The sequence below is a fragment of the Schistocerca gregaria genome, chromosome 2 (genome assembly GCF_023897955.1).
Source record: "Schistocerca gregaria isolate iqSchGreg1 chromosome 2, iqSchGreg1.2, whole genome shotgun sequence".
NCBI classification, from domain to species: Eukaryota; Metazoa; Arthropoda; class Insecta; order Orthoptera; family Acrididae; genus Schistocerca; species Schistocerca gregaria.
Genome location: NC_064921.1, coordinates 598,688,103 through 598,700,639, shown reverse-complemented (window position 1 = coordinate 598,700,639; position 12,537 = coordinate 598,688,103).

Sequence of the window (12,537 nt, the reverse complement as noted above, 5' to 3'; positions counted from 1 at the left end):
CAGTCAAATACCTCTTGAAGAAACTGAAGCATGTGGTAACTGATCAGTATCTGCTGATCAGCCATGGTCTGTTACTATGGGGTCACTCTAAAGGCTGCAAGAAAATACCACTACTACAAAAGATGCAATAATAATCATAACATCAATCAAAAATTGGACCACTCCAAAACCAACTTCGCATGACAATTTTCAGTGAGTATGTCTTCATCTGACTCGTGTAGGTCAAGGAAAATTATGAAACATTCACACAGAAGTGACGTCGATAATTATAACACACACAATAAGGAAAACATAAACATCCCAGGCTCTTTCGACTCCCCATGAGACGGGGCAATTTTCCGAAAGTAGCTATTAAAATGTTCAACCGTCTAAATATTAAAATGAAGTCCATGCAACTGATGAAATTTTGAGGAAAGGCATCGAAAAATCTATGTGAGAAACCGTTGCACAGTTTCATTCACAACGAAACAGGAAATTGGACAGCCTAAACAATGCACAACTATATGAAATGAAGTGAACATGCACTTGTTCGAAAGTTCTCACTCTATCTCACACTGTCATTCAATGCTATGCCACATTGTTCTTGCGTTATTATGCATACTTATGCTAATATGATCTTGTATTGAAATGCTTGTGTAATCTCAGATATGTGAAATTGAAGCTGTCTATCCAGTCTTGACTGGTGATTGACGAAAGATGTAGCTATGGTAAACAGTGGTAATAGCACAGTGGTAATATTTTATTTTTTATTAAAAGAAAATAAACTTGTCGATCTCACCGTATGTCGATACCTGACGGTAGCTTTGACTTGTATTGTCGACTTCATAACGTCAACACTCTAAAAGTGTAAACTATTCCGCAGTCGCGCAGTATTTTCAAACTGTGGAGTAAAGTTGTGTCTGGACTAGTAACAAATGAAGAATGGCGAGTAAAGTTGTGTTAACAGCATTGGAATTAAATTTAATTCGTTGTGTGAAACAGCGATGGAGGTGATTATATGCTAAGAGTTTCTTGCCTTAACACATTAAACAATTAAAGAAACCTCGTAGCTCTCTTCTTACTAAAGTAAAATATATAGTTATTGGAGCCCATTTGAGCCGAGCTGCAGTGCGGTATAATTTTAGTGAAAAAAGAAAACACAGTACAGAACATGTCTGTACGGTACTCAGAATATTATATAACAGAGATTTAAATATATCTGAATCCTTGGCAGTTGGCTATTTACATGTGTTTCCTACGTGCTGCCAGTAAACTCGGATTTTCTTCTTACTTGCAGACATGTTCATAATTTCACAATTCCTAACACTACAATAACCAATCACATGATGCAATTCTAGTCACCGATAACAGAAACCTCAAAGTTAAGAGTTATAAAGACAGTTAGACTTCAGATAAGGAAAATGTAACGAAAATGATGTAATTAAAAAGGACGTAACATATGAACGCATTTCAAATTGCGATAAACTATACCATATTAATTTCTAATCTTCAGTACTAGGCAAATGCGAGGTGGGATAAACTTGTTTTCGACAGTAGAAAATTTATTTCTGATCTGCGTTGTTTACCAGTCAGGACTGGACGGACTGCTTCAAGATAACATACATATTCAGTCAAGTTTTTGCAATTTTTTATTGAACATATAAAAAAGTTCGCAATAAGGAGACATAACAGATGAAGACAATATTATCTTGTCCATTCACTTTGGTCACTGGTGGAAAAATTACCCGAGTATAAAGGGTGCTGTTTCAAGTCTTGTGCCATTGTTCTTTTAATGCCCATGGCACCAAACATTTGCATTTTGCAAGGTATTATGTTGAGCATGTTTAGAGCAACCATTGGAAACCTGTCTTATTTTCTGGAGATCTTGAGTGTTTCTCTTGTTATGGTTACTATGATTATGTTTGTCTTGCAATGTGCTGAAAGTCATGTGGTTTTCCTTTACGTTGATGAGGCGCAATAACAGATCCTGGCTGAAAATGGTTGTTACTACTAACTGGGCGAATATAGGCTTGCAGTGTTCCAGTCTTTTCTTGATTGCTTTTTGGTGGCAGTAACTTGTCCTTACAACCTGAAGTGTGTCTCCATAACAGGAGGTCATAATTAATGTGGATGAAATCGTGCATACAGCATTATTAGGAGCTGGTCAGTTCACACACACACACACACACACACACACACACACACACACACACACAGTTACTACTCGTTGATGTTTTCAAAGAGCACGTCCATTGGTTCTAGAGTGTGTGGGCCAGCTTTTTCTTTGGCAAAAAGGAGTGGTGTCATCAGCAAACTGTGAAATGTGGTTGTTACAACCTATATCATTAACATAAATAAGAAACAGGAGAGGTCCTATGAAGGATCCCAGAGGTATGCATGACATGACACAATATATGTTCTGGAACATACTACCATTTTTTGGTTTTCAAGATACTATTGAAGAGTTGCAAGAACAGCACTTCTACTTCCATAGCACTTCAGTTTGGGGTGCAGTATCTTGTGTGAGATATCAAATGCCACACTTTATCTGCCCTTACACTCCGGCATTATCTTTGTAATTAGATTCAGTGCTGCTGTAACCGTTAGCTTTCTTTTACAAGAACTGTGCTGGGTGCCCTGGAAGAGTTACTTTCATCACAGACTCCATAACTTTAGCCATAATTGAGATTATCGAAATTGGTCTAATACTGGAATTTCACAGGAGTTACGTAGACTGGTACTGCCCAAGCCCATTGCAGGAATTCTAGGAAGACACTGTAGGATAAACATTTGTTGATTACTACAGCCTCCGAAATAATTTTCTTCAGGACTGTAAAAGGCTTACCATACATATCTGCGCTCTCTGAATGCTTATGCGAAGTGACTATTTTACAATGTCCTTAGGGTGCACTTTATTTCAGTTTGTAATAGTGAAACAGCTTACACTTTTTATATGAAACATAGGATCTAAGTCTGAGCTTCGTATTTCGCTTACAGTATTTTTTACTACTCTAACAAAGTAATTGAAGACATCAGGGCTACATGAATTTAAAAACAAAGAGATAGAGGGGCTGGCCAGTACTTACCTCAGCTCAGCACAGCCGATAGAAACACAAAAAGAACAACCGAAAATTTAAGTTCCTAGCTTTCGGAATAAATGTTCCTTCATCAGGGAGGAGAGAGGGGAAATAAAGGGAAGAAGGGAAAGTGGATTTAGTTACAACCCAGGTTATGAAGCAACAGGGAAAGGAAAACAGGGAGGGTAGTAAGGATGGAGGCATGGTTGTCAGAGGGAAGCCAAAGATATTCTACTGTAGATACTGTGCCAGCTTCAAACCAAAGAGGATGCATACAGAAGTAAAGAGGTGTATAGTATAAAGATGTAGGATGAAAAGATGCATGAATGGCTAAAGAGGAAAGGGAAAGAGGAGAAGACTGTAAAGTAAATGGGAGTGAGGTTGTTTAACGTAGGTTCAGTCCAGGGGGATGGCGGGATGAAAGGATGTGCTGGAGTGCAAGTTCCCATCTCCGCAGTTCAGAGGGACTGGTGTTGGGTGGGAGAAGCCAAATGGCACATATGGTGTAGCAGGTTCCTAGGTCCCTAGAATTATGCTGGAGGTTCATGCTCCGCTACTGGGTATTGGACATCTCCTAGGCGGACAGTTTGTCTGTGTCTGTTCATGTGCTCAGCCAGTTTAGTTGTTGTCATACCAATGTAAAAGGCTGTGCAGTGCAGGCATGTCAGCTGATAAATGACATGGGTAGTTTCACACGTGGCCCTGCCTTGAATTGTGTATGTTTCACCAGTAGCGGGGCTGGAGTAGGTGGTTGTGGGGGGATGCATGGGGCAGGTTTTGTAGCGGGGTCGGTTACAGGGGTAGGAACCGCTGGGTAGAGAAGGTAGTCTGGGAATATTGTAGGGTTTAACAAGGATGTTACGGAGGTTAGGGGGACGACGAAAGGCAACTCTGGGTGGTGTGGGTAGAATTTTGTCTAGGGATGATCTCATTTCAGGGGTTGACTTGAGAAAGTCATATCCCTGGCAGATCATGAACTACTTTGATGAACCTGTCATTATTATTATTATTTTTTATTTTTGCATCATTCACTACCTTTCTGTAAATTCTCTTGGCTATTAAGTAATTACAATGAAGTAGTTCTTTAGTTGCAAGATCTTACCTATTTTCATCCGGTCCCTGAACATTATGGCAATGCATTTTAATCTAAATAGCTCAGGAGTTTACCGCATCTTCCCTTTAATAGATTTTTGCGTTCCTTGTGCTTCACCTAGAAGATTCTTTTTGGGGATTATTAGGAACATGTCTTGAAATTTTGTTCTCAAGGTTTGGAGCAGACAAATGACTCACTTGCCTACTTTTCTGTAATATTCTGCTGTTAGTTTACAACCAGACAGAGCTGCTTCTTTAATAGTCTTTCTGCTGAATCTGTAATGTGAATGCTGTGTGCTTGGTTGCAGTTCATTCCTGCTGCCCATATTGAGCTCCATTTGTAATGTGCTTTGATCTGCAATCATTCGTTTAGCTACACTGATATTATTATCTCAAGTATTGAGGAGGTTAGTGATAACAATGTCTAGACAGGCATCACCCCTTGTTCGGAGTTGGTTTGTGACAAACAGCCCATAGCTGTTTATTAAGCTCGTGAATTTCCTGTCTTTAGTAATTCCACCACCTATACACATGTTGATGCCTCCGCACAGTGCAATTTAGGGATAAGTCATACAAAGTAAGACAAACAGTTCTCCATCTGCGTAATGAAATTTACAACGTTACTATCTGGTGAATGGTATACATAGGAAACAATAAGATCAGTACTTGTAAACAGTGTTTTTTTAGCCAGTCCAAGATCCAGGTCTGTACAAATGTTTTGTAAACCAGTTTCCTGTGCACAATGATATTTGTTTGCATACACAGATACACCACCATGAGTTGTAATAGTTCATCATGCGTTTACCATATCTAGATTTTCAACATATCTGTAATAATCACCTTCTCCCTCAGTCAATCAGTACGCACAGGTACTTGAAACATTCGGTTTCACTTTTCTACAAAGAATGATAAAAGGTCCGCATTGGGTTGTAAACAGTGCCTATTAACACTTAGGCATTACAGAAGCATCCGATTACACCTGCCTGCTTTGACCCATGGCGTCGTCAGTATGGTGGAAATGGCTACTACCAGAATATACAAAAAGACGACAATGATGTCACTACATACACATGCCACCAACTGCAAACAAAAATAAAAACGACAATTAAGTCTCACTCCAAAAATAAAGAAACTAACGGGACGGTCACAGAAAATTGGGGGTTTAGGGCAGGGATGAGCTAAATATCCAACCATAAAAAAACACCAAACCATCCCAAAACAATTTTACATTACAACATTCCATTACACCAACAAAACAATAGGAATCGGAGATTTCCTTTGACCTATGTGGCTCAATCACAGATATTGATACGAAAAAACCGATGCCTACAACACAAAAAAGTGGAATATTCCACTTATTTAAGACATTTCCCGTGACCTATATAGCTCAATCACAGCTATCAGTACCAAAATACCAACACCTACAACTCCAAAATGTGGGACGAAAACCCCAACAACTCAAGAACCCAAATACCCCATATTTACTACATCAATTTAACACAACCAAACTGCCATAAATATACAATTCACAAAACATCACAACATATCCAGCAGTAAACTGAACATCAGCAGAAACTGCATGACAGACATCATATCATCAGCCATCTCAGAACATAATATACACACTTGTTAACTACACTGTCATATCTGTACCTAACAAAAAAGTGATAACAAAATTGACTTATTTCTGCATGATTAACACCATACTAATCAGACCTAATAAAAACACCAAACACACACACAAAAAGACCTTAATGACTCGCTGAATACACTTCCACAACCCATGGTACCACACCAACTACCTACATTCAAAAACACTCAGGTGAACCCCAATACCACACGTTAGACTTGGCATGTCCATATCCAGCAGCAGAGGGCACCATCAAACACAACATGATGTCTACAAACACAACTAACTCAAAAACTTCGCGCCATAGTGGCATCACGCTCCACAACACCATTATGTCGTGTGTCAAAGCAGACATTTGGTATCGGATGCTTCTGTTTGCTGTAACTAATAACTCTGCATGATAATCTGAATGTATCTTATGGGGGCATTTGTTGATTTCCAGAGTAAAAAATAATCTGTTTACATTTTGAGAAGTGTGTGCCCTTTCGCTAACAATAAGGCAACATTTAACACTTCCCAGACGCAGAATGGACAGCAAGGTTGTTTAGACATACGTGGAAGAAAGTCTTTGTAAAGGAAACTTCCCCACAATAAACTGAAGTGATTTACAGAAACCTAGGAAAACCTAATTCACAATGGGCAGACGAGGAATTGAATGTCGCTGTTCTCCAAAAAGATTTCTGCTCCTCAACCAGTGTACTGCTTTACTAGGTACTTTCACAGGAAGTGTATTCTGCCTTACTGTGTTAGAAATGATTACTTATTGCTGTGTCAGCATTATCTGTAGCAGAACATTACAGAGAGTAAAAACATTCTCATTTTTCTCCATATCTGAATGTAACAGTGAAATTTTATTTTAAGTAATGAATATAACATAACCAGAAAGAAAATAATCCAATATAAATCATTCTGTTGCACATACTTGTATTACTTGCAGTCAACCCTTCAGTTTTGACTATTACCAAAGCATGAATTTATTGCAATATTAGATCCAAGTAGAGCATATTATCAACATCATCGTAATTCTATGCACTAGTCTTCATTAGGAGATGAGAACTTACTCAATGGAACATGAAAACTTACTCATTTGACTTGGAAACTACAGTATAAGTGACCTCAGCATAAATTTGCAGTTGTTGTTGTTGTTGTCTTCAGTCCTGAGACTGGTTTGATGCAGCTCTCCATGCTACTCTATCCTGTGCAAGCTTCATCATCTCCCAGTACCCATTGCAACCTACATCCTTCTGAATCTGCTTGGTGTATTCAGCTCTTGGTCTCCCTCTACGATTTTTACCCTCCACGCTGCCCTCCAATGCTAAATTTGTGATCCCTTGATGCCTCAGAACATGTCCTACCAACCGGTCCCTTCTTCTAGTCAAGTTGTGCCACAAATGTCTCTTCTCCCCAATTCTCTTCAACACCTCCTCATTAGTTATGTGATCTACCCATCTAATCTTCAGCATTCTTCTGTAGCACCACATTTCGAAAGCTTCTATTCTCTTCTTGTCTAAACTATTTATCGTCCATGTTTCACTTCCATACACATACTTTCAGAAACGACTTCCTGACACTTAAATCTATACTCGATGTTAACAAATTTCTCTTCTTCAGAAATGCTTTCCTTCCCATTGCCAGTCTATATTTTATATCCTCTCTACTTCGACCATCATCAGTTATTTTGCTCCCCAAATAGCAAAACTCCTTTAAGTGTCTGATTTTCTAATCTAATACCCTCAGCATCACCCGTCTTAATTCGACTACATTCCAGTATCCTCGTTTTGCTTTATTTCGGAAATACGGAATCGTTCAATCCCGCCCGTCTGCTTTGACCCATGACTTCACAAATATGGCGGAAATGACCATAAACCACGATTCCAATATGGTGCATAAAAAGTCGGTACGTACACATCATGAGGACAAAAATACATCGAAAAACAAACACACACACACTTTCCACAAAAAGCCTAATGACACTAATGGGACAAGTGCGGGAAATTGGGTGTTTTCGGGTGAGCGCAAACTAAACATAAACAAATTTAGACACCCACCCCCATACAAAACGATGAAAAAAGCCGACATCACAAAACGCCCAAAATGCCACTAAACACAATATCATCTGGATTCGGACACTTCCCTTGACCTATATAGCTCAACAGCAGCTCCTGATCCCATAAATTAGAATCAAACACGTCCCTTGGCCTATATAGCTCAAAAACATCTCCCGATACCGACATCAACATACACAGCCACACATTGGGATCGAACACTTCCCTTGACCTGCCCACTGTTAATTTTATCCACCATATCCATTCCTGAACAAAAACAACAACCAATTAATTTTACTAAAACTACCACATGATGTACAGTGAACAACATTAAATTAACTTTCACACAAAATCTTTAACTCACTGAAACGAGAGAACAACAAACCACAACACGGCGACATCCACAAACACGCTACACTCACAAACCAAACTCTGCGCTGTCATGACGTCACAAATGACAACATCCTTACGTCACGGGTCAAAGCCGACGCGTGGCATTGGACGCTTCTGTTGACCCTTTATTTCTATAACAATATCAGTGGAGTGAACATTATTTGACGGAATTTTACTTCAGTTCCAAGATTAGCATTTTTATTTGCATTTAGATAAAGTGACCATTAGTATGAAAGACATGCAAATATCCTAAGTGGACAGAATCAGACAAAACACATTGTTTAACCTCAAAACTTGTAGTGGTTAAATCTTTTGACAATATATGAGATGAGGTATATTTTTTCTCCCCCCTCCAGGCTAAACTCAGGGCAGAATTAAATGATCAAATGTATGCATGGTCATCCTCCACCTCCCCCTCCCCTTTTATAGACACACACATACCTTGTTTGCTACAAAATAAGTTCTGATGAGCACACCTATTACTAACTTGTTATGGTATTAATGGGATTTAAGATGTCCAGTATATTTGACTAAGTATATGTCACTTAGAACCTAAGACAAAGGTACTATTTTTTCCTTCTTATCCTCCCAGAACTTATTATTCAGAGTAGAATTGACTGATGGCCTGCCTCTATTCTTTTGACATCACTCTCCTAGATTGTGAATTTTGTTGTTGGACAGGAGATTGTTCAGTATTAATCAGTAGCCTGAAACGTTCCCGTCCTGTATGGTGTCTTCTATGATGTCAAGTTCTCCAAAGTTCCTCCTTGACTCTTCCAGCCATCCCATGGTGTTTTATAATGCTGAAATGAAATTAAAAATTTTCATCGTTTGCATATTGTCATTCATTGTGTAAATATGACCATAAAACTTTAATCTCCTCTTTCTTATTGTGTCTGTGATTGTTTTGATGCTTCTGTATAGATCATTTCTCCTGTTTGTCCATTTGTCATATTTGTTCTGTTGTGGTCCTTTCCTTTTATCCAGTTCTTCTTGACCACCCATTTTATTTAGTGTTAGGCACTCAGATCTGTAAAGTGCTTCCAGTTTAATTACTATTGCATAGTGCTTAATTTTTGCCTGAAATGATACCGATATTTTATTGTATTGGTTTTGAGTGAGTTTGTATGCTAATTACATTTTATTTGATTTTCCTTTAATCTTGGTGTTATCTAACCCATGTGACTGTATCCAATCTCCCAAATACTTAAATTTGCCAACTCTTTTCATGTTTCTGTGTTGTGTTTGTATATGTTTTTCTCTGTTGATTTTATGTCCAATGCAATCCGGTTTTAGAAGAAATTTCATTAAGTGTTATTATCATTATCTTTACATCTGATTTGTCCTTAGAAATTACTGTAATATTGTCAGCAAAACCATCCTAGATGGATTCCTTCAACATTTTTCTCTTGAAAGTTTGCTTCTCACTCTCTCAAGAGTTTTTCTAAGACCACATTGAAGAGAATCGGTGAGAGCCCATTGTCATGCTTAACACATGTGTTAATTTTGTAGGGTTCAGAAACTTCCCCTAGGAACTTAAAATTTTGTCGTTACCTGCTTCTTCCAGTGCTAGGAATACTACCTGTCTACAGAATTGTAAACTTAAAGAGAGAGAGAGAGAGAGAGGAGAAAAGAAAAAATCAAAGAATGTAAGAACTGTGTTAAGGTTCTGCATGTTCTGAAGCTAGCTTTCAAGTTAAAAATTGGCTCTGTGCAAATTCTATTTTTTCTGAACTCCACTTGGTACTCACCAATTGTGTGCTCTGCTTTATCTTCTGTCTCATTCATTAGAGCTTTGGATATAATTTTGTTGGTGACTGGAAGAGATATGACTCGGTAATTGTTGGTAGTTGTCCTGTCACCAGTCTTAAGGAGTGGATGGATTATGATTCGTTTCCAGTCGTCATTGCGTTCTTCCTTTCACCCAGCAATATGTAATAACCTCATAAATGGTTCCAGCTAGCTGCTTTCCTCCCAGTTCGTACATCTCCGCTCATATCCTGCCTTAATGTGGTGTTCTGTCATTTTTCAGCTTCCCAATGTATTTTCATTTCACTTGTTGGTAATCAGTTTGCCTGTTAAACCTGTGCAGTGTAGGCTCATCGGCTTGTACCATATTATTTCTTCTTTGAAAACTGTGTACAAGTCCCATGCGTTGTTCTGTCTGAAATCTGTATCTATTTCTTCTTTTTTTTCATATTTCCATTTCTGTGTTTAAATAAGTTTTGATGCCTCTTTACTGCTCCCTGTGTCTTTCCTTTTTATTGGAGTTCCATTTCTTCCAAGCTCTATTGCTTCATCACATAGTGTCTCCTTCACCTTCATGGTTGTTCTAGTTCTTTCACTGTTTCTGTCATTGCTTCTCAGATTTCATCCCAATTTCCCATCACCTGATGCTTGTTAACAAATTTGCCCTGTTGTCTGGCAGAAATTTTTTGTCGATCGAAGGAACTTCTTTATTATTTTTTTTTTTTTTTTTTTTTTTTTTTTGGGGGGGGGGGGGGTTGAAATGTGGCTTTCATTTCTGTTAAAAAGTGGTCCAAATCTATGCCTAGTCCTCTTCTGACCTGTGCGTTCACAATTTCTCTCTGTTTTTTTTTTTTTTATTATCTCATGATCCAGTTGATATGAGCCTAAGTGTGTATTAGGATAAGTTATAGAACAGCTGAAAGCCATAGGTTACTATAATCTCTGTTTACACTGACAGTACACTATGGCAATAATTACTTAGCTCCAGATCAATATTTTTTGCAGAATATGTGTAAAGAATTAGTCCTTTTTGTAGATGACACTAGTTTCGTAATCAATCCAAGTATACCCACAGAAACAGAAAAAATGGTACAGAGTTCTTAAAAGAATCGCTAACTGACTTTCGGCAAATGGTCTCACCCTCAACTTTAAAAAAGACATAACATATTCAGTTCTGGCACATCTAGGGGTACTACATTAGTGATAAGTGTAGCAGATGATGGTGAAATAATAAATAGTAAACTTCAAAAGTCTTAGATGTCCATATTGATGAGAATTTAAATTGGAAAAGCACCATTTTGGATCATAAAACTGAGTTCGGCCATATTTACACTTAGAATATTGAAATTTGAGAAGGAGACAAATCAAGAAATTGACATATTTCCATTCAGTGGTGTCATTATGGAATAACGTTCAGGGGTAACTCATCTTTAAGGAATTAAGTCTTCATTGGGCAAAAAGTGCTATAAGAATATTATGTGGTGCTGATTTACGATTGTCTTGTAGGCACCTGTTTAAGGAGTCGGCTATTCTGACCACATCGCAGTATTTTTATTACTTCATGAAGTTTGTTGTAAATAATCCACTGCAGTTCAAAAGGAACCACAGTTAACTTAATTATGATACCAGAAGGAAAAATGACATCCATTACTCCACATTAAGGTTACCTTTCGCACAGAAAGGGGTGCACAATGTTGCAACAAAAATTGTTGATCACTTACCCAGTGATATGTCTGACACAGACAACAAAGCGCAATTTGGAAATAAACTTGAGAAAGTTTCTCCTTGACAACTCCTGTTCTGTAGAGGACTTGCTATTACTGTAATATATATATATATAACAGAAAGAAACTTCCACATGGGAAAAATGTATTAAAAACAAAGATTCCAAGACTTACCAAGCGGGAAAGCGCCGGCAGACAGGCACATGAACAAAACACACAAACACACACACAGAATTACTAGCTTTCGCAACCGATGGTTGCTTCTTCCTGAAGCTAGTAATTCTGTGTTTGTGTGTTTTGTTCATGTGCCTGTCTGCCGGCGCTTTCCCGCTCGGTAAGTCTTGGAATCTTTGTTTTTAATATATTTTTCCCATGTGGAAGTTTCTTTCTATTTTATATATATATATATATATATATATATATAGTTAAGAATGATGTAACCATATGTACAAATTAATTTGAGATGTGATTGTAAAATGCGTCATTCCACATCATTATGATCTGTCTTGGAAAATGATCCATGGAGCATGTAACTAACATAGATTTGTTGCAGGAGAATATTGTTACAAATAAGTTACTGTACTGTTAAAGAAGAGAATAACTTAAACTCAATCAGAAGTCAAAATGATATGCCGTAGAGGAAATAAATAAGTGTCGTAATCCTAGTATGTGACAATCAAGTTGAGTAAGATTGTGTCATTTGGACATGCTTCTTCCTCCAAGAGGAATAGACAGCTGCAGTGAGCTGGGCCTTGAACATAAACATGTTTGCCACCACAGTGCGGTTAGTCTTTCTCAATTTTAGTAAATGAAAGTATGTGACACACAGTTGTTGCTTAAAAGTAGGG